This window comes from Asparagus officinalis, chromosome 7 (assembly GCF_001876935.1).
Source record: "Asparagus officinalis chromosome 7, Aspof.V1, whole genome shotgun sequence".
Classification (NCBI taxonomy): domain Eukaryota; kingdom Viridiplantae; phylum Streptophyta; class Magnoliopsida; order Asparagales; family Asparagaceae; genus Asparagus; species Asparagus officinalis.
Window position 1 is genome coordinate 14,183,281 of NC_033800.1, and position 12,722 is coordinate 14,196,002.

A 12,722-nucleotide genomic window follows, 5' to 3' on the forward strand; every position below is an offset into this window, starting at 1 on the left:
TTACGATCGGAGCAACTTTGAGGACCTATCGCTCTATTGACGAGAGTCGATCAGTTGATTTTGTCAGAGGTGTTTGATATTAACGTGACAAGAGAATGTTGCGATCGGAGCAACTTTGAGGACTTATCGCTCTCTTTGTGGACTTATCATCCTATTGATGAGGATTGATAAGTGGGTTTTTTGTCAGAGGTTTGGTGTTAACATGACAAGATTGTGTTGCGATTGGAGCAACTTTGTGGACTTATCATCCTATTGAAGAGGATTGATAAGTGGATTGTCAGAGGTGTAGGATTAACGTGACAAGAAAATGTTGCGATCGGAGCGACTTTGTGGACTTATCATCCCATTGAAGAGGATTGATAAGTGGATTGGTTGTCAGAGGTGTGATATTAACGTGACAAGAATTTGTTGCGATCGGAGCAACTTTGAGGACTTATCATCCTATTGACGAGGATTGATAAGTAAATTTTGTCAGAGGTGTGATATTAACGTGACAGGAAGATGTTGCAATCAGGGCAACTTTGAGGACCTATCGCTCTATTGGAGAGAGTCGATAAGTGGATTGATTGTCAGAGGTGTGATATTAACGTGACAGGATTTGTGTTGCGATTGGAGCAACTTTGTGGACTTATCATCCTATTAAAGAGGATTGATAAGTTGATTGTCAGAGGTGTTTGATATTAACGTGACAAGATTTGTGTTGCGATTGGAGCAACTTTGTGGACTTATCATCCTATTGACGAGGATTGATAAGTGGATTGTTGTCAGAGGTATATTGTTAACGTGACAGGAAGATGTTGCAATCAGGGCAACTTTGTGGACTTATCATCATATTGAAGAAGATTGATAAGTGAATTTTGTCAGAGGTGTGATATTAACGTGACAGGAAGATGTTGCGATCAGGGCAATTTTGAGGACTTATCGCTCTATTGGGGAGAGTCGATAAGTTAATTGTCAGAGGTTTGGTGTTAACATGACGGGAATTTGTTGCGATCGGAGCAACTTTGTGGACTTATCATCCTATTGACGAGGATTGATAAGTGGGTTGTCAGAGGTATGATGTTAACGTGACAAGATTGTGTTGCGATGGGAGCAACTTTGTGGACTTATCATCCTATTGATGAGGATTGATAAGTGGGTTTTGTTAGAGGTTTAGTGTTAACATGACAGGATTTGTATACTTGTGATTTGAACAAGATTTTGGTGACTAGCGTCTCGCTGGGGAGAATTGCTAAATGAGTTTATCATCAGGAGCGATAGTATTTTGAAGACTTAGTGTCTTGTTGGGGAAGATTACGATTTGAGCAATTTTGATGACCTATCATCCTATTGAAGAGGATTGATAAGTTAATTGTCAGAGGTGTATTGTTAACGTGACATATTGGGAGTGATGCAAGCTGCATTCATACTCTGTGGGGGTGATGATCGTTAGAAGTGTAATGTTAACTTGACGATGTGAAAGATTTATTACTCTTAATCCAATGGATTCCAAGTAACCAACCCCCAGTCTTGATTAAGACTTAGCAGGGGAACAAAAAGAGATAGACAAGGCACATCACCTAGTGGGGCACTATTCATAAAGTCGGAATAGAGGCACATCACCTGGTAGGCCATTATCTGATGAGTTTGACTATCAGAGGTAACTGTTAACGTGATAGTTTTGTGGACCCGCCATCCTACTTGAGAAGAAGATTGGCAAGTTGATGGACTATCAAAGATAACTTTTAACGTGATAGTTTTGGTGGCCCCGCCATCCTATTGAGGAGGATTGGTGGGGGAATTTGGAGGAATGTAGACTATCAGAGGTGATCATTAACGTGATAGTTTTAGTGGACCCGCCATCCTATTGAAGAGGATTGGTGGGGTAATTTGGAGGAAAAGGACTATCAGAGGTGACGGTTAACATGATAGTTTTGGTGGACCCACCATCCTACTTGAAGAGGATTGGTGGGGAATTTGGAAAAACTAGACTATCAGAGGTAACTGTTAACATGATAGTTTTGGTGGACCCGCCATCCTATTTGAAGAGGATTGGTGGGGGAATTTAGAAAAACTAGACTATCAGAGGTAACTGTTAACGTGATAGTTTTGGTGGACCCGCCATCCTATTGAGGAGGATTGGTGGGGGAATTTGGAGGAAGGTAGACTATCAGAGGTGATCATTAACGTGATAGTTTTAGTGGACCCGCCATCCTATTGAAGAGGATTGGTGGGGTGATTTGGAGAAAAAGGACTATCAGAGGTGACAGTTAACGTGATAGTTTTGGTGGACCCGCCATCCTACTGAAGAGGAGGATTAGCTTCAGTGGCTGTAGTATCTTCCGGTTCTGACTGGGAAGAGTGAGCTTGGTCCGATTGCTTAGGTGATAGTTGGGCTTGGTCCGATTGCTCAGGTTGATCCTGCCTACTTTGTTCTTCAGCTTTGATCCTGACAATAATCTTTTGAGCCTGTTCGCCTTGAGAGATTAGTTGTCTCCAAGAACGGCATTCTGTAACTCTGATTCGGGCTAGGAGGTCGGTTTGCAAATTGTGCCGACAGGTCTCCACTAGGGTAGACTGTGTCATACCTGACGAACACCGGAGAGCCATGGTTCGGAACCTCTTGACGAAAGCTTTAACTGACTCCCTCTTCTTTTGCTTAGTGGTGAGGAGGGTATGGATGGAGACTTCTGTATTCTCTTCAAAGAATCTTGACAGAAAGAGTCTCTCTAAATCTGCCCACCTTTGGATACATCCGGCAGGTAGCTTCCTGAACCGTTCAAAGGCAACTCCCTTGAGGGTGCTAATGAACAATCGAGCCAGTATGACATCGTTTGATATCACATTCCCAGTCTGTGACTTGAAATGATAGATATGTTGGTTCGGTGATCCCGTGCCGTCAAAAGTTTGTAGCGTCGGGACTTCAAATTTTAGAGGATAAGGGGCTGCATCCCATTCGGCAGGATAGGGTCTGACAACTCCCTCTTCTTTGAGCTCGCTTCTATTAGAAATGGCATTGAGGCGGGCTTCCAATTCTTCCATTTTGACAGACTTGAGATTCTGCTTGTTCTCAGTCTCTCTTCCTTCATCAGAGGAAGATTCTACGTTGTGGGCTTCTTGGTCAGAAGCCGTGTCATCAACCACTTTTTCCTTCCCTTTGCTTGTGTGAGGTCGGGATGAAGACGTTTTTCCTCTCCGGGAGGATTTTTGCCTAGGTGGCGAATCTGTCTTCTGAGATTTAGCCTTGTCTGCGACGAGTTGAGTCAACAGGTCTAGGAGTTCATTGAGGGTCTTCTGCTGTAATTTGAGCATGGCGTCTTGCTCAGCAACCCTCTTTGAAAGATTTTCAGAAGGTTCTGCCATGTGGGTGAAGCTCTCATGCCCAATGAAAGAGCTTGATGATTGAGACTCCGCAATGGCTGAGTGTTCATCATCGGAATTAGTTCCTGTGGCTAACCTCCGATAGTTGACAGGAGGAATGACTCCTGTTCGCGTCCGAGTGCGTTGGTAGATTCCTTCAAACTCGTTAGCGATTTCTCTGACGGTCGGTGAACGACTTATCTCAGAGTCGTCAGAACTAGGACCTGAGGCTTTCCTTCTGCTGATCACATTGATAGTGACCCCAGGATATTCAGTCTCTGGAGAATTCTTCCTGTGAGAACGTCGTCGTTGGTTGGGCAAATCAATCTTCGTAAATTGGTCGAACACCAACAGTTTGGCCGCATATGAGCAACATTGACATCTCGAGAGGACTGTAAGAATCAGTCGTTCACATTGGAATGAACAACTGATTTGTTGCATCGGTCTTTCTCTCAATATGAACTTTCTCAAATCTATTGTGAAGATTCGAGGAGAATTACTCAATGATCGTGAGGTTTGAATTGGAACCCCCAGTCCATGATTGGACAAGACTGGCTCTTGGTGAACATGGATCTGGTTGAGATACTTTGAATCCATGGACTTTTTATATCCGCCCCTCAACCAAGTCACGCTACGCAGAGTATTCAGGGGTCTCGTTGTCGCCTATGTGGCACAATCCCCACCATCTTCATAAAAGTAGGCACAAATCTCCCACCAACTCACACACTCTCTCCTACTTTATGAGGATGGTGAGGATTGTGCTACATAGGCGTCAAGGAGGAAATCCCCTCCTATGACAAGGATACACAATAATCTCTCTCTCTCTCTCTATTATATATACTAGTATTTACACCCGTGCAAAGCACGGTTCCTAAAAGATTTTTTGCAAATATTGAACATGTTATCAAAATAAAGCATTCTGCTTTAGATATGAAGTATAGTAGTGGAACTAAACCGAATAATTAATAAATAGCTTGATTATTATTTGTCCAGATATTCGATCGAGTTCGATTCGATAACTACTTCAATTAGTATTTAAGGCTAGGTTGTAAATATGTGCCTGAATTTTAGGCCGGTGTAGGGATTTTCATGTTGCTTCAATTAAAGATCAATTAGTGGATTCAATTAAAGATCAAATAACTACTCAAAACTGAAACAAAAATAGCACAATAAGGTCAATTATTTCAATGCATAAATGTGTGAAAATATTTATCTAAAAATTAAATTTGAAAAGTGAAATAAATTTACCGTTTCATAACTGTGATGAACTGAATTGACCCTCCGATACGATCCTATCCATCATCATCTCTGACGTAATCAATCTCCAATCTCTAACCCACAAACAAACAAAACCCATTAAAACTTAGCAATCAAATCTTCATTAAAAAAGCAAAAAAGATTACCTAAATCAAATTTAAACATAAGGATTAGGGATATGATCAGAGTCAGGCACTCCCGTAACGGGGATTTCATTTATATTGATAAGAATAGCTTATTGTTTGTGGGAAAATTTGCAGTAAAAGTAATGAAGGAAAATTAATTTGTATTCTCTCAAAATCGATTACAATTTGGATTTCCTGATTACAAAATAGAGGAGAATGATCTGGATTCTCCCCTTTGTTTAAATTTGGGTTCTTCACGGTGGCGATGAGATGCCTCCCTCGAATGCTCGCGTCGAGTTTGCTTCTCGTTGACGATCCGATGTCTTGTTTCACTGGAACGTGATCTTCTCCTCACGATTTGACGTTGTGGAGAACTCTAAACGAGTTTGAAACTCTATGAAAGAGTTGATTTAACCGAAAGTCAGTTATAAGCCAAGGATGAAGAAGATCTTGTTGCCGATCTCCAAAGCTCCAGAAATGCTCTAAGGATCCTGTTGACGAGCCAAGAAGTTCCAACCGACCGACCGAACCCTCCTCAACTGAATTGATTTTCAATTATTTATAGGGGATTAAGGGGTGTAACCACCTCATTAATTCGATCCTAAGTGAGGCTAATGGGATGTAACCGCCCCTTAAATCACTCATGAGTGGAGTTATGATCCCCTCAGATCGTGGGAAACGGTTTTGGAACCGTTCAGCTCGTGTTTGAATGAGTCAAACGTAGGCCCGCGTTCTGATGCGAATTCTGCATTCAAACGCAATGTTTGGAAGCTTGAACACAGTGTCTGAAAGCTCGGACGCAGCGGCTGGAAACTGCGTTGGCATCTTATTAGAAGCTGCGTTTGGCGGCTTGGAAGCTGCATTTGGCAGCGAGTGAAGCTGCGTTTGGTAGCGGTATAGAGCTGCGTTGGGCAGCGCTTGGAGCTGCGTTGGGCAGCAGTGTAGTGCTGCGTTGGGCAGCGGTATAGAGCTGCGTTGGGTAGCGATTGGAGCTGCGTTGAGTCGCGGTATAGAGCTGCGTCGGGCAGCGGTATAGAGCTGAGTTGGGCAGCGCTTGAAGCTGCGTTGAGCAGCGGTTGGAGCTGCGTTGAGCAGCGGTTGGAGCTGCGTTGAGCTGCGGTATGAGATGCGTTAAGCTGCGTTCGTGGCTATGAACGCGATGCGTCTTGATGCTGGTGTGCGGGGAGGACTTCAACAGTTTGATTTGAAGAGACAGTCGATTTGTAGTCTCTTTCTGTCGTAGCGTTGCAAAGATCGTCATTTTATAATCTTTGCTTTAGCTCTCTGATATATGAGAGTCGTTAGATTGTAACTCCCGATGTTGATTATGAAGGGTAATCTTTGCTTTAGCTCTCTGATATATGAGAGTCGTTAGATTGTAACTCCCGATGTTGATTATGAAGGCTGTTTGATTAGAGCTTCCATCAGTTGTCGTGAAGGTCGTCAGATTGTAACCTTTAGCGATCTACGTGAAAGTCTTCAAATTGTAACCTTCTGGAAGTCGTCAGAGTGTAACTTCCATCATCGGTGTTTTGATGGGGATCAGCTATCTATGATGATTTTTAGACAGCCTACACTTATTACAAACTTAGAATCAAACTTTTACAAACAGAGGAGAAGAGAATGACCCTTCTTGTTTAACGTGGGTTTGTTGGTAACAGTAGGACACCTTCCTTGTTGCTCGCGCCGAGTTTACTTCCCTTGGACGATCCGATCGACGGTGCGGTTGGAGATTCAGTATGCAGTAGAAGCTCGGTTGAATGAGTTTGACGGCCGAGCAATTGCTTGATTGCTTGGAGCCTAAGTACACCGAGATCTCAAAGTTTGGTCCTCTTCAACTGAGGATTCGAACGAGATCACGAACAAGCTGATTGCCAAGGAGTTTGCCAAGAGCTAGGCTCGGTTCTCTTAGAGCTTAAGAGAACTGATTGCCAAGGAGCCAAATAGGTTTGGTCTTGATCAAGAGTTCAAGACCTCTCTTTTGGTAGCCATCATTGGCTATTTATAGTGGAGGAGAAGCAAGACCACTCCCTCAAATTGTGGGATTATGGTTGAGGGGGGCCATAACTCCATCCCTTAAATCTTGGGATGTGACCATTAGAGGTGAGGAGAACTATACTCCATCCCTTAGATCATGGGGAGTGGGTGTACCCACTCCTACATTTTAAGCTCAAGTAGCTGACTTGGTCCAGCTGTACATGCGAGCTTGACATTGCAGGCGAGCTTGGGCTATCAGGCGAGCTGGTGAGGTTTTAGGTGAGCAGGCGAGTCTGTAGGTGAGCTTAGGTCTGCAGGCGAGCTTGTTCATGCAGGTGAGATTGACAGGCTGTGGCATGCAAATCCTGGGTGCTATAGGCGAGCTTCAAGCTGTCGGGCGAGCTTGCCTTGTACAGGCAAGCTTTCAGTTGTCGGGTGAGCTTGCCTTATACAGGCGAGCTTCTAGCCGTCGGGCGAGCTTGCCTTGTACAAGCGGTGAGCTTGCCTTATACAGGCGAGCTTCTAGCCGTCGGGCGAGCTTGCCTTGTACAAGCGAGCTTCCAGCTGTTGGGCGAGCTTGCCTTGTACAGGCGAGTTTCAAGCAAGCATGTCAGTTTCAAGCGTGCAGGCAAGCTTCAAGCGTGCAGGTGAGCTTGGGTCATACAGGCGAGCTTCCAGCTATCGGGCGAGCTAACCTTTGCAGGCGAGCTTCCAGTCGTCGGGCGAGCTTGCCTTATGCAGGCGAATTTCAAGCATGCAGGCAAGGCTGTGCAGGCAAGCTTCTAACTGTCAGGCAAGCTTGGCAGGCGAGGCTGTGCAGGCGGCGAACTACCCTCATTCGTGCGAGCTAAACTCCTTTGCAGGCAAGCTCGAGAACATGCTACGAAGAACATGTCATAACTTTCAAACAATAAATCGTAATTGGACGAATTATATACGAAAATCGACTATCTTGACGAGACGGAGCCGACCAAACCTACCCCAAAGGGTTCGGTTTGCTCCTATCAATTTCATCAAATTCCTTCCGGTTTGAGAGATATCAGCGTTTTCCCCTTTTTGGCTATTTCGGGCGAGGCTTTAGTAGTTTTGTTCTGAACTTCTCTGAAAGGGATTAAAGGTAATTTTTATTACCTACTATATAAATATATATATATATATATATATATATATATTATATATATATATATAATATATATATATATTATATATATATATATATATATATATATATATATATCAGGGGAATCTACATATAGTCGCAGGGGGGGCCACGCCCGCCCCCCGAAAATTTGGGGGGAAAATTTAGGGTGCTCTATTCCTCAAGCCCTTCAAATTTTTAGGGGAAAAAAAATTAGGGTCTCTATTCCTAATTTTGGGAAAAAAATTAGTTTCGTGAATATTAATTATTTGAGCGGTTTATGTATATATTAATAGTAAATATATTACGCATAAGTAGAACAAGATTAATAAAGGATTTCATTGAAATTGGAAATTTATGCAGAGGTATTTAGCGAATGGCAGAATGAGCTCGTGGTCATCAAGACATCACATTGGCATCATTATCGATTAAGACTTTCTTTATGTCGCGATCGATTCACAAATGCAAGAAATTAATGTGCGTTTAAGTGAAGATGCGACAAATGTGCTCATACTTAGTTCTGCCTTAAATCCTCAAATGCATCTAAGGCTTTGAGAATACAAGATATATGCAAATTGGTTGGCAAGTTTTATGCACAAGATTTTACAAGTGAAGAAAAAGAGAGTTTGAAGATGCAACTGAAACATTATGAGCATAATGTAGTCAAGGGTCAGACTTCAAACTCTTTCAACCATTTCTGAGTTGGGTCAATGGTTGGTAAAAGACTATAAATCTGGCTACATACACCTCATTTTAGAGTGATCGTACTTGTGCTTACTCTTCAGTTTCTACCGCTACTGCAGAACGATCATTCTCAGCTATGAATATCGTCAAGACTAGACTTCGAAGCAAAATGGAGGATGCTTTCCTCTCCGACGGACATTAATGGTGTTTATTGAAAGATAAATTGCTAAAGTCTAAGCATTGATGCTATCATTGAAGGCTTGAAAATTTAAGGAACGTCGAATTCCTTTTAGTTAGAGAAATTTTAGTTATAAAAAAATAGATGATGCTTATTTGGACTATTTTTATATAATATTTATCTCCTCTTTTGAAATATTTTGGAGATATTGATGTTGGCTGTTCTACTCGTTTTATGTGTGGTTGTGGTATATCTCTTGTGAATAAAATTACATTAAGAAAATTTTTTATCTATCTTTTGTACGCGGCCCCCTAGAATAAAATCCTGGATCTGCCCGCTGTATAATATATATATATATATATATATATATATATTATATATATATATAATATATATATATATATATATATATATATATATATATATAATATATATATATATATATATATATATATATATATATATATATATATATATATTATATATATACATATATATATATATATATATATACATGTTTTGGTTTTATAGTTCTCAATCTTATATATGAAACAAATATACTTAATTATATATATACATACATGTTTCATATTTATCATTTTTGGTTTTATGTTTAGCTATACAAATATGAAGCAGATAAATAAAATTGGAAATTACATTATTGTTTCATATTTATATGTGCTTAAGATGATTTCATCAATCAACAAGTTTAAATTCAATGAAATCATGTTTATTGCGTAGTATATGTATTTTTGAGAAAAGATTGTGTTTTTCAGTTTATGGACTTGACAATACTAGTATATATTTTTTCTCAAGTCTATAAAGTCATACAAGAGTTTTCAAAACTTTGGTTTATATCAAAACATCAAATTTCAAGTATCTCAAGTTTTTATATTTTGGACATTTTGTAAAATGAAGAGATTTCTCTTTTAGGAGGTGAAATTTGAAAAATACTTTTTGTAACATGTGTATTATTATGTTTACAAGAATTTTCCAAAGTTTTATATTTTTTTTAAATTTATTTACTATTTTTAAAAGAGGTTTAAAAATCAGATTTACTATTTTAAACAGGCTAATATTATGTTATCAGTCGACTGATGCAAGTGTTCAGTCGACTGAAAAAATCACCTAGAATTACAAAAAGTTTCTATTTTTACGACTGATAAACTATCAGTCGATTGATGAGGTCATCAGTCGACTGATGAGATCTTCAGTCAACCGATGAGCTGTGAGCTGTCTATAGCGGTCAGCCCATCAATCGACTGATATTATTCATCAGTCGTCTGATTGCCTCTAACAACTAGTTTTTCCAGATTTTTAGGTTTTTTTGTCTTTTTCCTTGGTTTCTCTTGGTTTTGGGGCTTGTTTTATAATCATATATATACCCCATACCCTCTAATTTCTGAGGGTAACAAAAGAGAGTTTTAATCAAGTTTTACAAGGGTTTAAAGTTTGTTTAACTTTTGTTTCAAGTTTGTTTTTGTGAAGAAATTTTCACAAGAGAAAGAGGAGATTATCCATTCTTGTTTGGACTTCAATCTACATCCCTCCACTCTTGTTTTAGATAAGTTTTCTTAAACTCATTATCTAGTTTGTTTGTGCTTAATTTGTCATATTTATTTTTGTTAGATTAAATTAAGTTTATATTTGATTTTACTCTTTGGTTACACGCACAACCTATTGAGCTTTTAGTATTTCATAAATAGTACATTTGGGGTTGTGAGATTGTGTGACTTAAGGTGTGAGCTTTCATTGTGTTATCATGTATATTAGAGAACAAACTTTGTATTTGAGCCTTTATTTGTGAGGATACACTTTGTAATATATTTGTACACCGAGAGGAGTGTGTGGTGAGAGGCGGGATCATCCCAAGAGGAGTGACGTCGGTAGTAAAGCCTAGGGAGAGGCTGTAAATCCGAGCACTTGAGGGAGACACGGGCTAGAAACCAACACTTAGAGGGTGTAGAGTGTGATTGCAAGAGTGTTGATTGTAAAGTTTTTGGTGAGCTAGAAAACCGAGTGTGGGGTGTAAACGTTTTTGGGTGACCGTTGAAAACCCGGCTTGATAGTGGATTTCTCTATGGGAGTGGGGAGCGGAGACGTAGGATGGAAGGTCCGAACTCCGTGATCATTTTTTGTGTGTTTGAGTTTGGCTTGTGCACTTATATTTTGTTTATCTCTATCATCATTCTCTCATTGTCTAATTTATCCACTATATTGTTTGTATTTGTTTATAGTTTACTTACCCTTATTTGTATATACTTGCATATATATCTTGTTGCATATCTAATTTGCTAGGATAACTTGTTAATAAGTTTTTAATTGACATTAAATCGGATTAGATTAGCATACACCCTATTAACCCCCGAGGGTTCTTTCCTAGTAGCATTAGGGTCTAACAAGATTGTATTATGTTGTAGGTAAATAAATAAATATTATTAGAGCTCCTCTTTATATTGAATTTAAAAATAATAATTTAAATTATTAAGCACCAAATTATATGGTCTATATACGTATATAGTCAATTAATCAAACGTATTAAAATTATAATGACCACGGTCAAAATTATATGATGGATTCGCATTAGATATAATTTATAAATAATAGTACATTAAATTCAAAAAAAAATTAACCACTATATATATTGTCTGAAAATTTTTACATATATAAACTATACTTCCTAGGAATGGTGATGTGCATACTTAACTATGGTCTAATAATCTTAAGAACGACTTATTCTTCAATATCATCATTAATTGATGTATATGTGCATTACACTAAAAACACAATAAAAATTTAGAAAACTACAAAATAAACACCATCAAAAGATTTAAAAAGTGTAAAAAATACTCTAAAATTTTTAATTTATAAATACACAAAACTATTAAACATTACATTGAAATCAAAGAATTACAAAAAAATTATTAAAAATTTTTAAACTTTGGAGGGGTAATTTGCAATGTACTAAACTTTAAGGTTTTTTTTAATAATTTTCAAATTTAATAGATTTTTAATTAGTTATGTTCTTTTCAAAAAGTTATGGATAATATTTACCATGAAAAGTTTTTTCTAAACCTATACTTTTAAAAGGTGTATAATATTTTTTACAAAATTTTAATTTTCTAGGGGTTATTAGTAATTTTGCATATTCATTTTAGTATCTATAGGTTAGAAATTCTCATAGAGTTTTTTTTGTAAATTATGAATTTTAAGGACTTTTTATAATTTTTTAAACTTATAGGTATTTTCTACATATTATAAATTGTTTATAGACTATTAATACTTCCTATGCTTTCAATTTACTAATATAAAGAATTTGAAATTTTTAGGGTATTTTTTTATAAATTTTGAATTTTAAATGTTTGTTTGTAATTTTTAAAACTTTAAGGATGTTTTCTATAAATTATAAATTATGTATGGAATATTTATAATTCCTATATTTTTAATGTACTGTTAGGTCAGAAATTATCAGGATTTTTATAAATTTTAAATTTAAGGATTTTATTTTGTAATTTGTAAAAAGTTCAGAGTGTGTATTACAAATTCCATAAATTTTTAGGGGTTATTTATGTTATTTATAGGTTTGTAGTATGTTTATAACTTTGACATTTTCAATGTATTTTTTATAAATTTTAATTTCTAGGAGTGTTTTTGTAATTTTAAAACTTACAATATATTTTCCCTAAAGTTAAAAAACTTTCAATTTCTAGTTAGCACGTATTTTTCATATTTCTCACAGAATTGAGATAAATAAAATTTATAATTTTTAAAATACTTTAATAAAATTTTAAATTTGCAGGGGTATTTTTGTAATTTAAAAACTTGAAGAATATTTTTTACAAACTATACTTTTAAAAGGTGTATAATATTTTTTACAAAATTTTAATTTTCTAGGGGTTATTAGTAATTTTGCATATTCATTTTAGTATCTATAGGTTAGAAATTCTCATAGAGTTTTTTTTGTAAATTATGAATTTTAAGGACTTTTTATAATTTTTTAAACTTATAGGTATTTTCTACATAT